Raw genomic sequence first — 22,919 nt, 5'->3', positions numbered from 1 at the left:
AACTCAGTATTATTAATACTCAGATATGTCTGTTGTAATCTTGGTTACCTCCTTCAAATGAAATAGGAATCCACTGTTTACTGTAGTTGAGTCATGCTTGAGTATTAAAAGGGCCCCCCCCATTCTTGGAGCTAATGTTTACTGAATCTGTTTTGGCTACTGTTGCGATAGAAGTAACTTCCTGGACAGCAATCACACAACACCTTAAAAACAGGGGTGTTGCCAACAATGTAGATGCAGTCCAATTCGGGTATGTGCACATGCTGTGTATAACTTTGAGACTTTTTACTCAAGAGTAGAGTTTGAGCTCATAAAACTGCAGTCAACCCTGCAAATTAAAGAACATATCATGACCAGGAAGTTTAATTAACCTAGCAGGTACACTAAAGTAGGTTTGGTGGTTTGCTACCCTACACAAATAGAAATGTCAGACTGGCTCTCTTTAAGTAATGATGGTCAACCAGGACCAAATTGGCTAGTTATACACTATATCCAAATACAAATCCCCCACTACTAAATGCAGAAGTAGGGGTATTAAATTATACATTTTCCATAGATATAAAACTCATATTGTATGTTCTGCAAAATAAACATCGCTGACAAGCTCCCACAGAACCTGCAGTACAGGGACAGATTTCCATATAGGCAATAAGTCAACACACTATAAATGGCATAATGGGCAAGATACCTGTGAAACGTGATGAAATTGCCGTCTTGATTCCTCATAAGACCAACCAGTTGGGAGTGATAACTCACCCCAAAGCAATCACCAACTCATGACCTGGGGTAGTATATTTTTGTATGTATGTACTAATAAGGATGGCACATGCTCATAAGCAGTCCTACCAGGTGTAGTAAGATAAGCACAAAATGAACACAGAGCAGCATTAGCTCTGAATTTAGGAATGAAACTAATGGGACATTTTAAAACAGTTGCCTCAATCATTCTGAGTAAATTTGCAGAGAAACAGTATCTCTGGCCATACACTAGAGCCTTGCAACCATTGTTATCCAGTATTGTGAGTGGGAGCGACCACAAATAATATCTGATTCTTATTCAATACACATTTGGATCCTCCAGCTAGGATTTTTTGATGTAACATACAATATGAGGGGGCAATGCTGTGCACAATGAAACTAACATTCATATCACATTTATTTGATGCTTGTTACAGTATCCTTGCAGAGGATGACTGACCTCAAGTCTTCATAAGGGAGCACCTCATGGGGAGGAGATGATCAAAGAATTATTTTCTACCTTCATAGCCGATGATATCAGGGAAATGTATGCCCTCCTCCACCCAGGAAAGAGATTATTAGGTAGTTTTTTTATATGTGCTGCTGTGGAGATTCTCAGGTGCCCCTGATAGAGCGCGCGAGGCCACCCGACCAACAGTTTTCGCCGTTTCCGGCTTCAGGGCCCATATACTTTTCAAATCACCATATACATCGATCAGGTGACTTCACGAGCTCTATCAAGTTGGTGTGTGTGTGTTCCCTGCTACCAAATTTCGGTGCACCCGACTTACCATCCACCGATGCGGGTGCCTAATGACCACAATGAATCAGGGAGCTAGCTGTAAAGGAAAGGCAGCAAAATACAAACCCACCAATAACATTCAAATACTGTTTAAATGACCACGGACAACTGGAAGTTTTAAAATGTTTATCTAAATTCAATATTTTCTTGCATGAGGTACAGTAAAATAAGGCAATCAATAACTAAGATAACGTAAATCACATAGGCAGAAAGAAATAATGACAGAGTAATCATCAAGGTACACAATAAAAATGTAACGAGAGAATACTATATAAGTCAGTATTATCTAGACAGGGATAGACTAAGTGTGTGTGACTATAGAAGAACTTATAATGAATAACACGCTTCACTTAAGGTGAAAGGGCCTTTGAACAACCTAGGCAACGAAGTTCTAGACCATATCAGAAAATGACACACTGCTATGCAAAATATAATTTCTAATAATTGAGAAGGCATAGGAATAACTTTGCAAAATTATAAATGACTTTCAATAGTTGCGGAAAGGCATGGAAATATAACATATGCAATGTTGAACTTTATTTAAGCAAAAGTTAGAAATTCAGAAGGTGCAAGAATTTTCAAGAGGTTCAGAGTAATATTTACCTAGAAAAGGTGTGGAAACCAAACCCTGGCCACGGGTCAGTTAAAGACGGGAAACCCTCAAGGAAGGATACCCCTCAAAGGACAGCAGGTGCAGAATGGACACCCAGGACAGGACAGGATACCCTCGGAATAGGAATCAGGACAGGACCCTCAGGACAGGACAGCTAACCCTCAGGACAGGACCCTCTTCAGGACAGGACCGGAACCCACAGTTCGGAAGCAACGCCTGCGCTCCACCCGCTCTGCAGCTATCGATCAAGACCCCGATTGGGTCAGCGAACTCCCAGCTAAGTGCCTTGCCAGCACTTTAAGGTTCAGTAGAACCTTAGTCTATGGTCAAATTCGGACAGAGTGCTCCGCAGCGCTCTGTATCTTCAGTCACCTATTGAGTGCGTTGGGTCAGTGACAGGTCAGCTAAACCAGACAAGTCGGACGGTTCACTAGGTGAACCCAGGGTAGATATACAGTTTGGGGACAGTGTACCACCCCCCAATGTTGCAAAGTGTCAGAATCCCTCAATTTCAATTGGTCCTAAGGTAGGGTTTGGGTAACACACCAATCACAATACGCGAATTGAAGCCTTCATTAACATATTTGGGTACCGCCTAGCAGATTTGGGGTTCCCATGAGCTAACAGTAGCGCAACATTACAATGTATCATATAAGGAGCCACATTCGCTGTTCTCGCAGGGCAGAGGTGACTTTCTCAGGAGCATCTCGCCCATCACTGCCAGCTGGCTATGTTCCATCAGCCAAGGTCCCTCGTGCTGCCGAATGTCGCACAGGCGCAGAAGGGACCTCCAATATGGCTCTCCTCTCACTCAGACCCCCATTTCCCGCGGTACATGAAAAGTAAGCGAAAACAAATTAATACATAATAATGTCATTATGAAAACACATCACAGGGTTTGTACTTTTAACTCATCATCAAGAAATAAACTTAATTGCATTAAATGTTAGCTACATTGACACGGACACAAGAGCAGTGGCACGAGCAGTACCACATGATAAGCACAGCTATGAATTACGCATGCGCATAACTTTCCCTCCACTTCTGCAGACGCGTCAGGACACGTGAGTGTGGCTGACGCATGCGCAGTAACTAAAATACAAGCGGCGGCCATTTTAGAGGACACAGATTAAATTCATTAGAAATACACATAGGCAAGCGTCTTAAATTTTTACTCAAACTTAATATAAATGTTAGTAAGACGTACATTTATTACCTTGTTATACATAAATGAGGTTCTTGATTTCGGCAAGCCGCAAAATATGCAAAGCTTTGCTTCATCAATCCCCTCTTTGATGATATCTACTATCATCACAAATTATACTGGAACCAGATGCCAACTTTCTTTCACACTTTATAAAGTTCTATTTCTTCCAGCAACCGCTCTAACTTTTCTCTTTCAGTTTTAGCAGGGTGAGAAGTCTTCACCTTTTTGTATATCTGATCATTCACTTCCTCTAATTCAATCTCATCCACACTTCGTTTCACTCCTCTTGCATTTACCTCGTGCTTTTTGGTGCGCTTGCGGTATTTACAGCATAAGAAAATGGAAAGTATAATAAGACCTATAATACCAATTGGCATCAGAATTTTGAATAATAAGCTTTTACCTATGCTAGCAAGCCAATGACCTACATTTGAGAGACCATCTACCAGTCTCTTCCAGGCACTATCAACCTCGAGTGGTTTGAGTTCCTTTGCCAAATTAGTAATGTTTTTCACATATCTTTTGATCTGTACACTTTTATCCGGAATATAAGTGCAACAATGTTGCGCCTTCAACATCCGGCAGACTCCGCCCTCTTTCGCTAATAAGGTGTCAAGAGCAAGTCGATTTTGTAAAACCATTGATCTGATCGCAACCATTTCGGTATTGACCAGCAGAAATCCATGAGCTGTTTCAGTAGACAGCACATCTACTATAGTAGACAATTTGCAAATTCTGTGAGTGTTCAGAACCACTCCCACTCCAGGTATCAGTGCACTGAAAATACTACCCATAATTTCACCTATACTTTCTCTTTTACTACGCACTAAGCCATTAGTATCTTCATTGCTTCCAGCTTTTCCATTCACATGGTATATTTTCGGGAAAACAATGCCAAAGTAGCAGCTTCCATACCAGTGATCCGGCAATTTGAAATAAGCCTTGTCCCCACAAATATAATAAATTCCAGGAAACACAGGCTCTGACCCATTTTTGAAACCCCAACCTCCAATTACCTTGTAATTATGTTCGCATTCACTGGAACCAATGAAAACATTATTATAATAGCTAGTCTTCTCGCGGTGAAGACATAGCTTGCCTTTCTTTTCAAAATCCAGCAACAGAGCAGGACCCGCTCCACCAGATGAGGTGCCTTCCATGTTTTCTGCCCACTTTGGCTTTTTCTGACTTTCGTCATTAGCCTTCTTCTGAATTTTAATTCTCCTTTTCTCTGCCATGTTCAGGAACATCTTTTCCTGCTCACGCAAAGAACAAGTCAAGTTATCTCTGTGTGCATCTGCTATGTCAATGTTCCCTATAGTCAGAAAGTAGTCTCCCATATATCTTATGGTGTCAGTTTTGGTATGTACAGGATTCAAGTTCCCACGTATAGGCAGTTCAGAAAAGATCACGTCATTGTTAGAGTAATAATATTGTAACGGTCCCCTTTTGTAAAATAAACTAGCTAAAATGCTACAGGAAATTCCATAGGTTAATGGCAGATGATGGTATGTCACGCCTTCAGCCACCGAAGTAGGTAGCTTCATGCAGACATAGCAATCTTCAATTTCCATAGTCTCTACATAATGTATTAACAAGTTTGCGAAAACATTCAAATGTGTCCTGTTTTTCATTCCATGATAATGTAGTCCTTTCTCATCTGATGCTTCTAAGTCTCGTTTAGTTTGTCTCAATGCTCTCTCATGTCTTTCTACACTCTGTGTTGTCAGCTCCTCATTGTCAGTATTTACAACTTCAGTAGGGACAATGTTAGTATCTTTACTTACAGCAAAGGGAATGAAAATTGTTAATCCTATCCAGATAACTATCAGTACTACTACACTACATATACACACCTTGCAACACGTCTTAAAACGGCTGCAACTAGGACTACCATTCACTGTTGAATCAGACATTTTAGCTCAGAAGGAGTGTTCTCACCCCTCTTTTTTACTTTTTACACAACTAGCTTACTTTGTGCAAATTCACGGTGGCTCGTCTTCCTCTTCAGCTGAGTACTCTGGGACAGGTTCTCCGTCGCTTACGTCAGTTATATCAAGATCTTCAAGTTCTTCCAAAACCAGTGTCCATTCAGGAGACTTGTACTTTTTGTTTTGTCTTTTTATTCGCTCACTCCTTCTTTTGGAAGAGTCTTCTTCTTGTTCTGCTATTCGAGCACTTCTTCTTGCTTCTGCACGTTTTTCTTCCACTGTCTTTATCCTTAGTCTCAGTCTTTTTACAAACCTAGGCTCAAGGTTGTTTCTTTTCTTTAGTCTCTTAGTCGGTACTTGGACTTCACTTTCTTTTCTTATTCTCTTATTCTCTTTATCTTGTGGTAATTCTTCTCCACTTTCTTCTCCTACTTCCCTTATCTGACTAGTTCCAGGGCTAGCATCAAATTCTTCTGCCTGGTTACTAATCTGGCCTTGTTCAGGAATATTTTGGTTTTGGCTTTCAATTGTCTCTGTTTCTGTTCCTGTTTCCTGCACCCGTTTTTCTAACCCTATCTGATCCTGTTCAAGCACTTCGATCTCTTGATTTTCTTCTGCTCGAACTATTACTCTATGTCTAGTCTGTCCCTTATCCACATCAGGAGTTAATGGAGGAGTATCAAACACTTGTTCTGTATCCTGCACGTGTTCAGTATCGGGCACTTGTTCAGTCTTATTCACTTGTTCTGTATCAATCACGTGCTCTGTCCCTGTCTGACCTTCTCCTTCCTCAGTTTTGATTTGAATCTCAAGTGGCTGAGGTTCTTCGCCTGTGCCTTGCTTTTCCTGACTAGTCCACTCTCTACCTTCACTAAGTCGTTCTCTTGTTCTGATAGGATCTTCGGTCAGATCAATCATCGGTATCCATTCTTCTGGCCATATGCTTGGCAGCTCGTCTTCAGCTACTCCTGGCTCAGTTTCCTGGACCTCTTCAGCAGGCTGGTTTCTTGGCAGTTCGCAGTCAACTACTCCTGGGCCAACGTCTGCTGTTCCTGCAACCTGACTGGTGCTGGGCTGCTCGTTGCCAGTTGCTACTGGTCTGGCTTCTTCAGGGTCCTCTGCTGGTTGCCCTGGTTCTTCAAATCCTTTGTCTGGCAATACCTTCTGGGTGTGTCCGGCGTGGATCCACTGGGGAACACCTGCGACTTTTACTGCAGTGGTTGTCACCAGGATTACTTGGCGTTTCTTTCCCCACCTTGGTGCCAGACAGCTTGATCGAGTGTGCTTCTTTATTTTGACCCAGTCTCCTGGAACCAAGTTGTGGAGAGGAGTCGTTGGATTAAGGATGCCGTCGTCTCCAATCTGGCGAGAGATAGAACGCACTTGGTCACCCAATCTTCTGCAGTATTCAAGCACCAAATCATCAGTAATGCTCAACAATTTGCTTCCTGGCACCCATGCTTGTCTCATCACTCTTCCCATTATGATTTCATGGGGACTTAGGCCTGTCTTGCGGTCTGGAACACTTCTCAGTCCCATCAGGACCAGGGGCAGGGCCTTCACCCAGTTCATGCCAGTAGCATCTGTCAGCTTTGCTAGTCTGTTTTTGATAGTTCCATTTACTTGTTCCACTATTCCAGAAGCCTCTGGGTGGTATGCACAATGGAGTTTCTGCCTTATTCCAAAGGCCTTACAGAGTTCAGCCAGTATGTCATTCTGGAAATGTCCACCCTTATCTGATTCAATAATGCATGGTATTCCGAACCTAGGTATCAGTTCTTTTAGTAAACACTTCGCTACTGTCAGTGCGTCACTTTTGGGAGTAGGGTAAGCTTCTACCCATTTCGAAAATACGCACACAATGACAAGGACATATCGCTTTCCTTCACAATGGGGCATGGTGATGAAATCAATCTGTATTTTTATAAAGGGACCCCCTGACCTCCCAATCTTGCTCAGTTCAACCATTGTCCTCTTGCCTGGGTTCATCTGTTGACATGACAGGCACCTCTGGCAGAGGGACTCTGCTACCTTCCTGAACTTTTTACTGTACCAAGTCTGTTGAAATACCAGAATCATGGCATCCCTACCAATGTGTGATCCTTCATGTATTAATCTAGCCATTGTGCCAAGCAAGTGTCGGGGTAACACAGGCATACCAGTTGGGCCCAGAATCACACCATCCACACGTCTCGGTCTACAGCCATCCTCCTTCCATTTCTCTCTTTCTTGCCAAGGAGCCGACTCCTGCCACTCTCTCACCTCATCCCATGTAGGCACTTCCTCAAACACCTGAAGCTGGCAGCTGGTTCCTGGCCCCCCTCGTTTTGGATTTACAATATACCGATCTTTGGCACACCATTGAGCCACTCGATCAGCATAATCGTTTCCCAGAGATACTCTGTCCATGCTCCTTTGATGAGCAGTACATTTTACCACTGCCAGTTCTTTGGGCAACTGGATGGCCTCTAAAAGGTCATGAACAACTTTTGCATTCCGAATGGGAGTACCTGAGGAAGTCATGAATTCCCTCTGCAGCCATAATTGGCCAAAGTCATGCACAACGCCATAACAGTACTGACTGTCAGTATACACTGTTATGCGTAAATCCTTCCCAATTTTGCAAGCCATTATCATGGCTATCAATTCGGCTACTTGTGCAGACTTGATGTTATATAGGTAACCTGCTTGTTCAATTTTTGTGAAAGACACTACTGCATAAGCAGCACTCAAGCCTCCTAATTCATGTCTTAGGCAGGAACCATCCACAAATAGTTCTTTATCATGCTCAGGCAATGGTACTTCCTTTATGTCTGGGCGTGGCTTGGTACTGAACTCTGTCAGATCAATACAATCATGTTCATCATCATCCCCACCTTCCATTTCCAAGGGGTCGGGGAGTAAGGTGGCAGGGTTCAGAATACCGCACCTAACAATGCTCACATTTGCTGCACCCACAAGAATCCTCTCGTATTTAGTCAGCCGACTAGGGGTGAGATACTGTGTTTTAGTTCTGGTCAATAGGATTACCACTCCATGTGAAACATACACGGTCACAGGATGTCCCATGACAATGGACTCACTCTGCTCCAAACTTACACAGGTAGCAGCTACTGCTTTCAGACAGCCTGGTAACCCAGCGGCTACTGGGTCCAGTGTGGCAGAGAAATAGGCCACAGGCCTCCTGGTCGTGCCATGTTCTTGAGTCAGGACTGACAATGCGCAATTATCGCGAGTGTCACAGAATAGTGCAAACTCTTTGGAATAATCTGGCATTCCCAACGCAGGGGCTGTACACAGACAGTTTTTCAATCTTGTGAAAGCCATTAGACTTTCATCGTCCCACTGTACAACATCTGGCATTCCTCTCGTGGTCATTTTTATCAAGGGCCTGGCTAAAGCTGCAAATCCTAGAATCCACTGCCTGCAGTACCCTAATACACCCAGGAACATTCTGACATCTTTTTGAGTACGGGGCAACTGCATTTTTTGAATTATTCTCACTCTTTCTGAAGTGACTTTTCTGACACCCTTTTCTATCTGGTGTCCTAGATATTTCACTGATTTTGCACAGAACTGTAGTTTGTCAGGGGCCACTTTATGCCCTTTCTCACACAGGTGATTTAGGAGGGCAATGGTGTCAACTACACAGTCCCTGTGACTTTTAGACGCCACTAGAAGGTCGTCTATGTACTGCACTAATACAGAGTTCCCAGGTAAGGTCAAAGTCTCTAGACATTTTTTCAAGATCTGATTAAAGATAGAGGGACTCTCTGTATACCCTTGAGGGACCCTGTTCCAACAATACACGTGACCCTCGAAAGCAAATGAGAAAAGAAATTTGCTGTCGGGGTGCAGGGGTATCGAAAAGAATGCATGACACAAATCAATCACAGTGAACCACTCAGCATCCCAAGGAATCTGGTACAGAATTACTGCAGGGTTCGGGACAATAGGGCAGCAAGGAACTACAATTTTGTTAACCTTTCTCAGGTCCTGCACTACCCTATACTTGCCACTAGGCTTTTTGATGCCCATAATCGGTGAGTTGCACGGGCTGCTCATCACTTCCTGTATGATGTTTCCTTCCAATAATTTTTGTATTTCCAGAGTGACACCTGCTTTCACTTCAGCATTCATTCGGTAGGGCCTAGTGTTAGGATATACTGCATTGTCCTTGATGGCTATTTGTATGGGGTCCACATCTTTCATCAACCCCACATCCTTTCCAGTGAAATCCCACACCTCTGGCTTTACGGCTTCCTGTAGTTCTTGGGGCAAGTCCTGCAGGGTCAATCTTTTAATTTCTGAGTCAGGTCTAAGCAACAATAATTTATAAATGCCGTCTTCATCTGGGGTCTGTATTTCAACACCTTTTGGTGTGCAAAAGATGGTACAGTTCATTTTGCACAGCAAATCACGTCCCAGTAAATTTACTGGACTGGTGTCACAGACGACAAATCTATGCATCTGTTTAAAATTTCCAATTGAAATCTCCATTGGTTCGGTAACAGGAGTACTAATCAATTGATTAGATACACCTACTACTTGGATATTTTCTCCCGAGAGGGGTAGGTTTGGAACGTCCACTGTTCTTACAGTAGAACGGGTAGCGCCAGTGTCCAACAGAAAGGTGACATCATTTCCGTCAACCTTACCTTCAATATATGGTCCAGACTGGTCTACCGGCAAGGAAGCGCCAAGTACGCACTCCTCGTCCTCCCCTCTCAGGCCCCGTCAGTCCTGATCATTACAAAGGAAGGTATCATTCAGCAGATACTGCGAAGTTGCTGTATTTCTGTTCTCCCCGCTTTCCCAAACCTCTATCTCTTCATTTTCTGCCTGTCTTCCCCTGTATACCTGTTTGGGTGCTCGAGGCACCTGAACTGTTTTTACCTGGGGTTGAGTCTTTCTTGGTCTTTCTTTCTGCGTCTGTGGAATTAAATCAGGAGTTTTCTCATTAACATCGACTAATTGGGGACACTCGTTTCGCCAGTGTCCAATTTCGCCGCACTGATGGCAGGGAAATTTTTTCATAGCCTCTTCCCTGCTAAATTTGGGCCGGGGCTTTCCTCCACCCCCTTCCCCAGGACTTTTGTTCTCAGCATTTTTAACCATGTTACTCAATTGTTTTTCCTGTTGTTCTGCGAGCTTCACCTGAGCCCACATAACCTTCTCCTTAAGGGCCTTTTTCTTTTCTGCCATCTCGTCCTCGCAGTACTTAGCGTACCGCAGGACCTCATCCATTTTCTTAGTATGCCAACAGATTTTATTGTCTTTTATCCACTGACAAATTTCAGGTCTTAAACCATTTACAAACCTGTAAATAAAGTGCGTCATATCCTTCAGGTCGATGTTGTCAATACCACTGTATGTTTTAAATACCTGCAATAACCTCTCATAGAAGGAGTGCACTGTCTCGTCCCTTTCCTGTGTTGTTCTATCTATTTTTGTCCAATCAGTTTCCTTTGCGGGCACCTTTTCTTTCAAGTGCTGAATTACCTGCTCATATTTTCGCATGACATCCTTTGATGGCTCCCCTGTTTCCTTGTTTCTGGGATACTCTTCACTGGGCCAATCTATGGCTATTTTACACTGGGTCCATAAATCTACTGGAACCACAATGTCGAAAAACCCATCCAGGTCTTTCCACAGACATTTCTGTACCTTCACGAACCTCTCCACTTGCCTGTACCAGTCAACTGGTTTCTCTCGTAATTTTGGAAAATCGTTCGTGAAGGACACAATATCCTGCCTAGACCAAGGGACATGCACATATTTCCCTCCTGGAACTTCGCGCATGGGGCATAACTGCTCAGGTTTTTCTACCTCTCTTAAAGCAAACTCGGGAGTCACTTGTCGGGAGCGAACCTCTTCCCTCTTTTTCGCCCACCTGCTTCTCCATTTTTCCACATCTCCCCATTTCTGCAGTACCCCCATTAATTCTTTAATCTGCAACTTCTTCCCTGCCACATTCAGGTGTTCTATATCTTTGTCTGAGAAGTCTGCTCTGTACGGTTTCTGTAAGGGCTTGGATTTTGAGATATCTACCCCCATACTAACTGCTGTTTCGGTCAGTTTTTCATGGAGCACTCTGGTATTCCTTGTAAAGCTTTTACATATGAACGACAATTCTTCCTCAGAGTAGGTATTCAAACGATCCAACCCCACATTTCCTGCCATTAATTCTTCTATTTCGACCCTCAGCTTGTAGAGGTCTAAAGGTTTTGTTTGCGGAGTCTGTTTCTCTAATTCACGACTCCAACTCTCAATTTCATCCGGAGTTACCAGAGAGACATTCCTAGTACCGGTTGCTGTCTCTAATTTAATTTCTTTTGTATTAAAAGGGTTATACCTCTGCTGTATTCCCTTTCCCGTCTGTTTGTTTGGCAATTCCAAAAACGCAACTTCAGACTCGCATTCACTGGACTGATCATCTATGATGATTGGTTCCTGTCTCGGGGTTGCCATGACTGGGGTCATAACTGGAGTAATCGGATTTCCCTGACCATTTCCGTATAACGGGACCACCGGTCCAATAGTTACTGGAATAGTCAATGCCTCAGGACTGGTATTTATCTGAGAAATTTTCTGAATTATTTCTGTTCTTTGTCTAGCTAGAGCCTCTTGCTCCTTTTCCACTAGTACCCTTCTTAAAGTTGTGTCATGTAATATTTGGGGGGTCAATGGAGGAGTAAAACTCGGAGCAGTAGGATGCGTTTCACTTGGTCCTCCCCCATAATTTGGTTTCGGGAATAAAGTTCCAGTATTAAAGGACCTGCGCTCTTCCCCATATGGAGGTTGAACAAAAGGCAGTCCCGAATTCGAAGGTTTCTCTTCGCTTTCATACAAGGGTCTGGGGAAAAAAGTTTTCGTACATGGATATTTTTCTTCCTGACTTGCGGGCACTTTGGGATATATATCCCTTGTTTCCACCAGTTCGGGTTTCTCAGGATAGGGTAATACTTGACCACCCCCTCCCAGTCCCAGGGACCTGTCTTCTTCCTTTAGGAAGTGGCGTCGGGGAACATCTCCTACACTGGAAGGTCGGGTTCCCTCATTGTAAGGTGGCGGACTTCGGGTACAGATGTCATCTATTAGTTCATCATCTGAATCCCCCAGGGCCCCCCAATGCTTACATTTTTCAGTACTTTTCTCACCTGCTCCAATGTTATGACATGCAGGCATCATGGGAAACAGACCCTCAACAATCATGCTCTGCCTCCACTGTTTCATCCTTTTATCCCTGGATTCCTGTTTCTGCCTGGGGTACCACTTGGTCAAACCCTTGTCCATTCGGGGTCTTTCTCTTTCAAAAGCCTCAATCTCCCATTCCTCTAATGCCTCATACTGCGTTAGTCTCGGTCTGGGATGCAGTTCATTCATTCGGGTTCTTAAATTAAATAAGATCCTACCATTGAAAGTACCATCTAACGGAAAAGCCAATACTCCGTCATCTTTTGTGTACTTCACCCAATTCTCCAGCCACACACAGGTATTGTACCCTCGGTCAAACATCATGAATGAGGCAGGAGTATTGGGTGCTGGGACAAGAACACCTTCCCTAGATTTAATCGGTTTGTCCGTTTTAAAATAATTTTTCACCTTATTTACAAGGGACATTTTTCTCTTGGTTCCGTACATAATATCGTATCTGTTAGCCTTCCACTGATCCCTTTCAAACCCTAGATGCCTTGGATCAGGTCGCGTCTCTGTAGTCCGCGAGTGCCACATACGACTTCTGCGCTAACTTTGTTTACAAACTACCTCCAATCAGAACGCGCTTCAGAAATTCGTGCAACCAATGGGTGCGCGACACAAAATAAGCTCCGCCAATGGGTGCGCGGCCCCTTCGTGAGACAGTTCCCACGCTCCGGCGCTCACCCCTCCTTTACAATTTCAGCTCCGCTACCCGCCCGCTGCGTCTACCAATCCCAGCGCGGCACAGAGTGACGTCAGAGGCGCTTCGCGACTGACTCCCTCCCTTCACAAGGTAACGGAAACTTTCTTTCTTTTAAAGTGCTCAGTGCTTGGTTAATTTACAACAAATACACATTCGCCACAGTGCTCAAGTGTCTAGACAGAGAAAGAATTCTATTACAGCAAGTAAACTACTTCCATTTACTTTTCACTCGCTGCGGGCAGATCTCTTCCGCCTACCCTTCACTCTAGCATCGGTGAACCTGTTATTCCCCTAAACTCATCCACTTCTTTCCGGGATATGTTCCGAGTTTAAGGTTTCTCAGCGGACCCCTCTGCTTTCACGCTAGCTCCGAGGAACCTGCTACTTTTCCGATGTGACCCTTACTAGGTTACGCCACTATGGGAATTTTGCCAATGAACCCCGTTACTGTCATTTATTCACACATGTATTCAGAAAACCCTAGTTAGTGCTTCCCGGTTATCCTAACCTGCACCTAACTTTCCTCGAACCTGTGACCTCAGGACAATGGATTCTATTCACCACTTGCCCTTTCAATTCCCCGGGGAGTTCGGACAACACTTAACTAGACGATTTACAATTGCATGGATTAGTACATATAACAATATAAGAACAAGAATAATGGCAATACAGTAATTCATGAATTATTTTTACAAAATATTATTCGTGCGTATTCACAAGAGATTGATCAGGTCTCTTAGAACAGCCACTCTTATAGCAGCATTAATATAATAGCAGCTTCCGACTTAACTAGTCCAACTAATCCTGCCTAACCTTTAGCTAGTCCCTAACCATCCTCTAGCTACCAGAAAACTGATAGAGCGCGCGAGGCCACCCGACCAACAGTTTTCGCCGTTTCCGGCTTCAGGGCCCATATACTTTTCAAATCACCATATACATCGATCAGGTGACTTCACGAGCTCTATCAAGTTGGTGTGTGTGTGTTCCCTGCTACCAAATTTCGGTGCACCCGACTTACCATCCACCGATGCGGGTGCCTAATGACCACAATGAATCAGGGAGCTAGCTGTAAAGGAAAGGCAGCAAAATACAAACCCACCAATAACATTCAAATACTGTTTAAATGACCACGGACAACTGGAAGTTTTAAAATGTTTATCTAAATTCAATATTTTCTTGCATGAGGTACAGTAAAATAAGGCAATCAATAACTAAGATAACGTAAATCACATAGGCAGAAAGAAATAATGACAGAGTAATCATCAAGGTACACAATAAAAATGTAACGAGAGAATACTATATAAGTCAGTATTATCTAGACAGGGATAGACTAAGTGTGTGTGACTATAGAAGAACTTATAATGAATAACACGCTTCACTTAAGGTGAAAGGGCCTTTGAACAACCTAGGCAACGAAGTTCTAGACCATATCAGAAAATGACACACTGCTATGCAAAATATAATTTCTAATAATTGAGAAGGCATAGGAATAACTTTGCAAAATTATAAATGACTTTCAATAGTTGCGGAAAGGCATGGAAATATAACATATGCAATGTTGAACTTTATTTAAGCAAAAGTTAGAAATTCAGAAGGTGCAAGAATTTTCAAGAGGTTCAGAGTAATATTTACCTAGAAAAGGTGTGGAAACCAAACCCTGGCCACGGGTCAGTTAAAGACGGGAAACCCTCAAGGAAGGATACCCCTCAAAGGACAGCAGGTGCAGAATGGACACCCAGGACAGGACAGGATACCCTCGGAATAGGAATCAGGACAGGACCCTCAGGACAGGACAGCAAACCCTCAGGACAGGACCCTCTTCAGGACAGGACCGGAACCCACAGTTTGGAAGCAACGCCTGCGCTCCACCCGCTCTGCAGCTATCGATCAAGACCCCGATTGGGTCAGCGAACTCCCAGCTAAGTGCCTTGCCAGCACTTTAAGGTTCAGTAGAACCTTAGTCTATGGTCAAATTCGGACAGAGTGCTCCGCAGCGCTCTGTATCTTCAGTCACCTATTGAGTGCGTTGGGTCAGTGACAGGTCAGCTAAACCAGACAAGTCGGACGGTTCACTAGGTGAACCCAGGGTAGATATACAGTTTGGGGACAGTGTACCACCCCCCAATGTTGCAAAGTGTCAGAATCCCTCAATTTCAATTGGTCCTAAGGTAGGGTTTGGGTAACACACCAATCACAATACGCAAATTGAAGCCTTCATTAACATATTTGGGTACCGCCTAGCAGATTTGGGGTTCCCATGAGCTAACAGTAGCGCAACATTACAATGTATCATATAAGGAGCCACATTCGCTGTTCTCGCAGGGCAGAGGTGACTTTCTCAGGAGCATCTCGCCCATCACTGCCAGCTGGCTATGTTCCATCAGCCAAGGTCCCTCGTGCTGCCGAATGTCGCACAGGCGCAGAAGGGACCTCCAATATGGCTCTCCTCTCACTCAGACCCCCATTTCCCGCGGTACATGAAAAGTAAGCGAAAACAAATTAATACATAATAATGTCATTATGAAAACACATCACAGGGTTTGTACTTTTAACTCATCATCAAGAAATAAACTTAATTGCATTAAATGTTAGCTACATTGACACGGACACAAGAGCAGTGGCACGAGCAGTACCACATGATAAGCACAGCTATGAATTACGCATGCGCATAACTTTCCCTCCACTTCTGCAGACGCGTCAGGACACGTGAGTGTGGCTGACGCATGCGCAGTAACTAAAATACAAGCGGCGGCCATTTTAGAGGACACAGATTAAATTCATTAGAAATACACATAGGCAAGCGTCTTAAATTTTTACTCAAACTTAATATAAATGTTAGTAAGACGTACATTTATTACCTTGTTATACATAAATGAGGTTCTTGATTTCGGCAAGCCGCAAAATATGCAAAGCTTTGCTTCATCACCCCTTCCTGGAGGAGCAGTGTCAGCAATGCTGGCCCACTTCAACCACTGATAAGGATGTGGCTGATTTGGGCTAACACAATGCCTTATGCTGTGATGGGCAGGATCACAGGGTCACATGGAGCACGTGGCTATCTTCAGTGTGAGTCGCCAATAATCTGTTCTTTTACAAGAGACATGTCTCACAAAGACGTTTCTTCTCATGTAGGGAACCCATTTGACATAATGTGATTTTACCTTATAGGGAGTGTTGCAACTTAACCTAATGTTTTCCTGTTGTTTGTTTGTAGCATTTTTGAAAAATAACTGTGCAGTATTGATCTTTGTTAGAGTAGTTGATTACAATAAGTGCAGGTATTGGGATATTGTTGTGATCACGCTTTACTACACTCTCAAAGCATTAGATTGTGTTCTTTTAGTTCATATTATACATAGACAGACAACATTCATTTCTACAAGTACCTCTACATTCTACGTAGGCCAGACTGTTTCTGAGGCTCTAACTCAAATAAGGGAGAATAGCTGTGAGTTATGGTGGGGTACTGAGGCAACATGCAAAGTATGGGGAGTGGGAGCAAAATCTGGAAGCAAGTTTTCAGTTACAGTTCCTCCAAATGATGGCTCGTCTTCCTATGATTTTGAGGAACATGCCCATGATAGCTCTAATGTCCCTTTGCAAGCACAATCAGTCGAGAGTCAGTGATAGGGTAGATCAATCTAGTAGTCAGCAATTACTGCACTGAGTACAGGCAGAGTGCTTACTTAGCAGACTCTTTATTTGGTTCTGCCACAAATGTCCCTATTCACTGTAGATGCTGGATGGAAGGTCAATATTAAATTTGTTGTCCATTGGCTACTTCCATCTTTTTGTGCATGAAGCCTGTCTTGATGAAATGGTGTATCAAACAAAATTGTGTGTCAAAAAGTTTTCTGAAGAAGCAGGAAGGCACTCCAACTCCTCACTATAGAGAACACCTGTGGACTTCCATTTAACTTTAGGAGTTGCAACATTTTCTGGGCATAATGCTGACCATGGCAATAGTGTTCAAAGTACCACACAGTCTTACTGTCCTACTCATAGGGTTTGGTCAACACCAACCTTTCATGAGCAGAGACAGGTTTTTGAATCTGTAGCATATGATGCATTTCTAAGAAAATTCTGCTGCATTGCCCCGGGGCCACCGAGACCATGACAGGTTGTTAAAAATCTGGCAAGTCATGGAACATTTGTCGGTCATTATGGCATCAAGTTGAACATGTTGTACAAGAGCTCTACTGAACATTTGTAGAGCCCCAAGAGTATATGCAGCGAAGGACTCCACAAAATATTCTCCAGGTCGCTCATCCTCATTAGGAGTTATTGAGAAGATTGTGTAGGAGCTTGCCCAATCTCTCCTTCATAAAGTTTATGCCCTTTATGTAGATAACATCTACATGTAAATAACTTCTATACAGGAGTCAAGCTGATCCTGAACTCTAAAAAGATGTCACTGTGACCTGTGGTACAATTAGAATGCACCTGAAAGTGTTCCTTAAGAAGCTCTAAAAGGGCCCGAGCATTGCATTGAAATGGACTGCGTGTTAAGCTCGCAGACTGGTGCAAAGTGCATGTGCTCACGACACATCGCAATGAGAGCACTTCCCTGTCCACAGTGGGGGTTAGTTGGTAGAAGACCATAAGGCCACCTGTACACTTGAACACTAAAACAAGTACATGGGTGGACTGGATATAAATGACAAATTTCTTCATGCACATAGTATAAGAAGTTGGAAGCTCACCTGATTCAGTTGGCAACACATAATACATATGTTGTTTATTGGAAGAACACCACAGGAAGACTGATTTTCTTCCTTGACTTTCAATTGAATGTAATGAATGCCTTACTGCTGTAGAGAAGTAATATCTATTCAATCTGTTGTGGCATGCATTGCAAGGCTGTTGAATCATCAGGTAACTGACCACATTCCTGCAAAAGAACAAAAGAGTCACTGATATTGCTGATGCAGGCTTGGTGCTCATCAATGAAAGAGGCAGAAGAGTAGATAGCACTGTCCTTTGTGCCCATCTCACTCTGTCCTATGTTTTCCAACTTGCTTCACTTTGTACCCCACAACAGTGAAGTTCAAGGCAAGTGATTAAAGTGGAGCAAACAGATTAAGAGTTACTATCTCCCCTGAATTGTTAAGTGAGTAGCTTTGTAGTTTTTGAAGGCTTCCATCTATTCTGGAAAGAAGCACTGTAATCCAAGTCTTTTCTTACAAAATTAGATTTGAGTCACAGTATCTTTACGGGCTCAACTGAAGAGACACATATTGGTCTTGCTTTTGGCTACTTGCCACCTTCATCCTCCAGTAAGAAGTTCTGATTAAGCCTTGGCGTAGTGGGGCTATGCGAAGGTCCATGGAGTTGTGAACAAACTCCGCTCCGCTCCGCCCCGCTCCGCTCCGCTCTGCTCCGCTCCGCTTTCTTGCACAGTTTTCCCAAGGATTACCGATATGGCGAGGAAGAGTAGGAGGGCAGCCTGGGGACACCGCATCCCAGGTAAGTGGTTTTAATTTACTAGAAGTAATGTAGATTTACTTGTTAATATAGGGGTGGTTGAGGCGGGGACTGGCCAACTCCGCTCCACTGCAGAATTGTGTGGAGATTTGCCTTCTCTATGGAGGAGGCAAATCTCTGCACACTCCGCTGGCTGAGTGGAGGTCTCCGCCCGGGGTTAGTTCTGACTGCCTTATTACAACTTCATTTGAGTAATTGCATTGCACAGAACGGTGGACTGGACATGCTCTATGTTTTGACTGAGTACCCTGTCCACCAAACTCTAAAGCCCTTGGCCTTTCTAGAAGTGCTGTTTAGAGAACTTTGTAAAGTCTACACTTGCATTTTAACCTAGTTTTTCGAACGTAAATTTGCTCACATTGTCCAAAGAATGGGCCCCAAGTGAATCCTAAAAACACACTCAACCAACCTCCACACACTAGAAGGAGTTGTATTTAGTGCAGTGAGTGCTTTGAAAGTGCATGAAAGACAAGTCCTGTGCCCAAGCAGACTGAGTGGGAAGATGTTGTTAAAGGTGCACATTGCACCCTATAGTTATTAGGACTCTGGGTGAGACAGGCATGAACAGGTAGTCAAAGTTTAGCCTAGGTTTAGTCTCATAATGTTTGTGTGTAGGCAGAAGGCAGAGTAAGTTAAAGAACATATGCTGATCACTGTACCCACAACTAGTCACATATATCATACTTGCAACCTGTTTGCCAGATTCATCCTTTGTCAGAACCTGGGGGACAATCCACCAGACATATTACTGGTGCTTTTCAGTCCATACACTGCACATAACAATGGACATGTACTATAATTTGACTTGAGTATCTTGTCCAACAAACCCTAAAACCATTGGTCCTTCTAGACATTAATTTTAGGAACTTAGTTGAGTATTTCCCAACATGTTTAGGCCCATTTTCAAAGGTAGATTTCCTCACACTGTCCCGAAGTACATCCTCACGTGCCCCCAACTTACTCCACAGACTGGAAGGAGTTAAATTTAGTGCACTAAAAAATGCATTGGAGACAAGTCTTCATAAGCCTAAGCAGGCTGCCACAGTGAGGTGTTAGTATATATGCACCTGGCACCCTTGCAGTGTTGGGACTGCTTGCAAATGCCTCTTGTGCAGATAACAGACAGATGGTCAAAAACAAAGTGGAACTGTGGCCAAGGTAATAAACCCTAACATTGGCTGACGGTATCTGTGTAGTTGTATTTGGCTGAAGGAATGTGTAGCTGTTGGTGGGACATATGTGTGGCTTTTGGCTGGTGCAATGTGTGACTGTTGAATAGCAGTATGTTTAGCTGTTGGATAACAGAATGTGTAGCTGTTGACGGATGGTATGTGTGGCTGGCAAAATGTGTGGCTCTTGACTGGCAAATGTGGGGCTCTAGGCTAACAAAATCTGTATTTTTATTTTTTAGAGTTCTGTTTGTATGTAAGCTAAGTTGCCTGATGACTGTTTGTGTGGCAGTATGATTAGTGTTTCAGTCTTGTGGGCATCTCAATGTAATGGGATCTGGAAGGCTGGTGCTTTGTTGAAATGAGTATTGCGTGTATTGGGTCTGTGGCAGGGGTGTGATTGGACCCTTAAATGGTTAAACCTTTGATGTGGCTCTACAGCTCACTACCACTAAGGGATGAGTTCAATATTCTGATAGTTATCAGCATTTATCCTTTAAACATATTGCTAGTAGTATTGTCAAAACCAACTGTTGTAAGTGTGTAATTCAGTGTTGAACAGATTCTGAAGGAACAATAACAACCCCTCATGATTTTGAAAACTGAGCATTCATAGAATTTCAGGGTGGTGTAACCTGCATGAAACCCACTCACTTACCCGCAATGCCTTGCAAAATTTAAACTTTATCTAAAATCACTACGTCTGAGTGTAATTTTAATTTAAACTGTATCTAAAATCACTAGGCCTGGGTGTCATTTTAACTATGTAATTGGCGTTATTTGGTAATTTGACATAACAAAATGTACATGAAATTACAGACACTCACCCCCCCAGTCACAGATATGGCATCAAACTGGGAAGGGGTTTGAGGTCCCTGGGCCACACATATTTTTTGGGCCCCTATTCTGATTTGTTTTGAAAGTATAACCCTAGTGAAGTATAACCCAAATACAACTCTTTGTTTGGCCAGGTCTCTAATATTGCACAGGAACACTCTACAAAAATAGACACGTGTGTACATCTCATAATAAGTTATAGTGATGTGTGCATTAAATTGTATCACACGTCAGGATCTCCTCATCAAAATCACAACTGTTCATCTCTGTGACACACTCACCTTGCACACATTCTAGATGCTGTTGTGATAACAAAGATACATCTGTTTGGCCATGTCATGAAACAGAAACACACCTTCTCTGCTACAACTCTAAATGGGATTACAAACAACCAGTGTGAGAAGCATTGATAGGGCACAATGTAAACACTTTCAGCATAATAGGTATGGCTTTACCAGCGGAACAGAACACTTAGGAACCTCTTTTGGAGCCCATTCCAGAGGCTGGGGCCTTAGGCAACAGTCCATTTTGTACGTGACTTAACATCTCTATGTGCAAATGACCTGTGTATTGATGTATATCAGGGACAACCAAAATCAGAACCAACTGCCATGCATGTGTAGGTAATGTGTAAGTGCAAGTCATAACAGCAAACATAGCAGTAACAGCATTTGTTACACATCTAGGTAAAGTACGTTTAAGGTACACACCTGAAGATGGGCACATGTCCAAACAGGTGTCCACAAAAGTATGACAATGTAACACCCTCCATGTGTGGATAAACAACTGTCTAACTTGAACACATCAAACACATATCCAATCTACATCATAGAGAGAACTGTCACCTAAATGATGTGGACATTGGCCACGCCAAGCTGAAGTACTTACCAGTAACATAACACCCAATGCAATGTTAGCCCCAATTGGATTTCATCCCACATAGACATCCATTCAACATTTCCCCTTGTCCTGTGTCACTATAGCACTGGGTCTAAGGTCAGATCATAAAAACCACTTCAAATGGATCCTCAGTGCTGGATGAAACAAACACAACTGTAGTCATACATCACTACTTATACATTGCATTAACATTTTGGGAAAAGTAATGGCAGGACTAATGTCCCCCAAAGTATGAAACTTTTTAATGAATGGTTTAAAAATATATTGCAAACAAAGGCCACTGGTGAGTTCATTTATGAACGTTGTGCACCAGCACAATGCTGTGCCACCAAACCTACATTTACTGACATTGCCAGTGAACCTCCTCATAAAGGGACATCCATTGGGTATAGCAGGCAACTCGAGTATGACACCTGGGAAGGGGGTTGGTTTAGGAAGGTGTGGGTTTGGTTTTTGGGAGAGCATTTCTTAAACTTCTTAGGGCTAGGGCTGGTTTAATGGGGGTGGGGATCTGGTTTTTCAGGGGTGGATTTGGATGTAGAAGGGATGGGTTTGGTTTGGGGAGAGGTTTTCTTAGTATGCTTAGGGGTATGGCTGGGTTTACCGGGGTGGGGATCAGGTTTCTCAGGCATGGATTGGGATGTGTAAAGGATGAGGTTGGTTTTGGTAGAGGGTTTCTTGGTATGCTTAGGGGTATGGCTGGGTTTACTGGGCTGGAAATCAGGTTTATCATGGGTGGTTAGGATGTGGAAAGGATGGGTTGGGGTTTGTGAGAAATGTTGTTGACTTTGGGAGGGGCGTCGGTTGTCACAGAGGAAAATGTAAGAACAAACAAGTCATATTCATGAGAAAAACGGGTATGATGTTCAGGCAGGAGTTGGGTTTGGGAGATAGATGGAGTTGAAGTAAGAGCTGTTTGTACTGTATCTCCTGTTTGTTCTGTACATGTCTGTTTTGTGTGTGACTGTTAGCCTTTGTGTTTTATTTGTTTCTATGATTTGCATGTGCTGGGTGCTGTGGGGGTGTCTATGGGTGTTTTGTTGTGGTGTCTGTTTGACTGATGGGTGTTGTGGAGGGGTCTATGGCTGTTGGTGTGATGTATGCGTGAATGCTGGGTGTTGTGGAAGGGTTTGTGATTGTTGGTGTGGTGTCTGTTTGAATGCTGGGTGTTGTGGAGGTGTCTGGGGGTGTTGCAGTAGTGTTGGCGGGAATGCTGGGTGTTTTTGGATGGTACTGTGGGCATTGCTGTGGTGTCTGTATGAATTTTGGGTGTTGTGGTGGGTCAGTGTTTGTTGGTGTAGTGACTAGAGGTATGTTGTGGTGGTGAGGCGGTGG

Source organism: Lissotriton helveticus, chromosome 3_2, assembly GCF_964261635.1.
Source record: "Lissotriton helveticus chromosome 3_2, aLisHel1.1, whole genome shotgun sequence".
Taxonomy (NCBI): domain Eukaryota; kingdom Metazoa; phylum Chordata; class Amphibia; order Caudata; family Salamandridae; genus Lissotriton; species Lissotriton helveticus.
The sequence above is the reverse complement of the archived record's forward strand: the minus strand, read 5'-3'. Positions refer to the sequence as shown.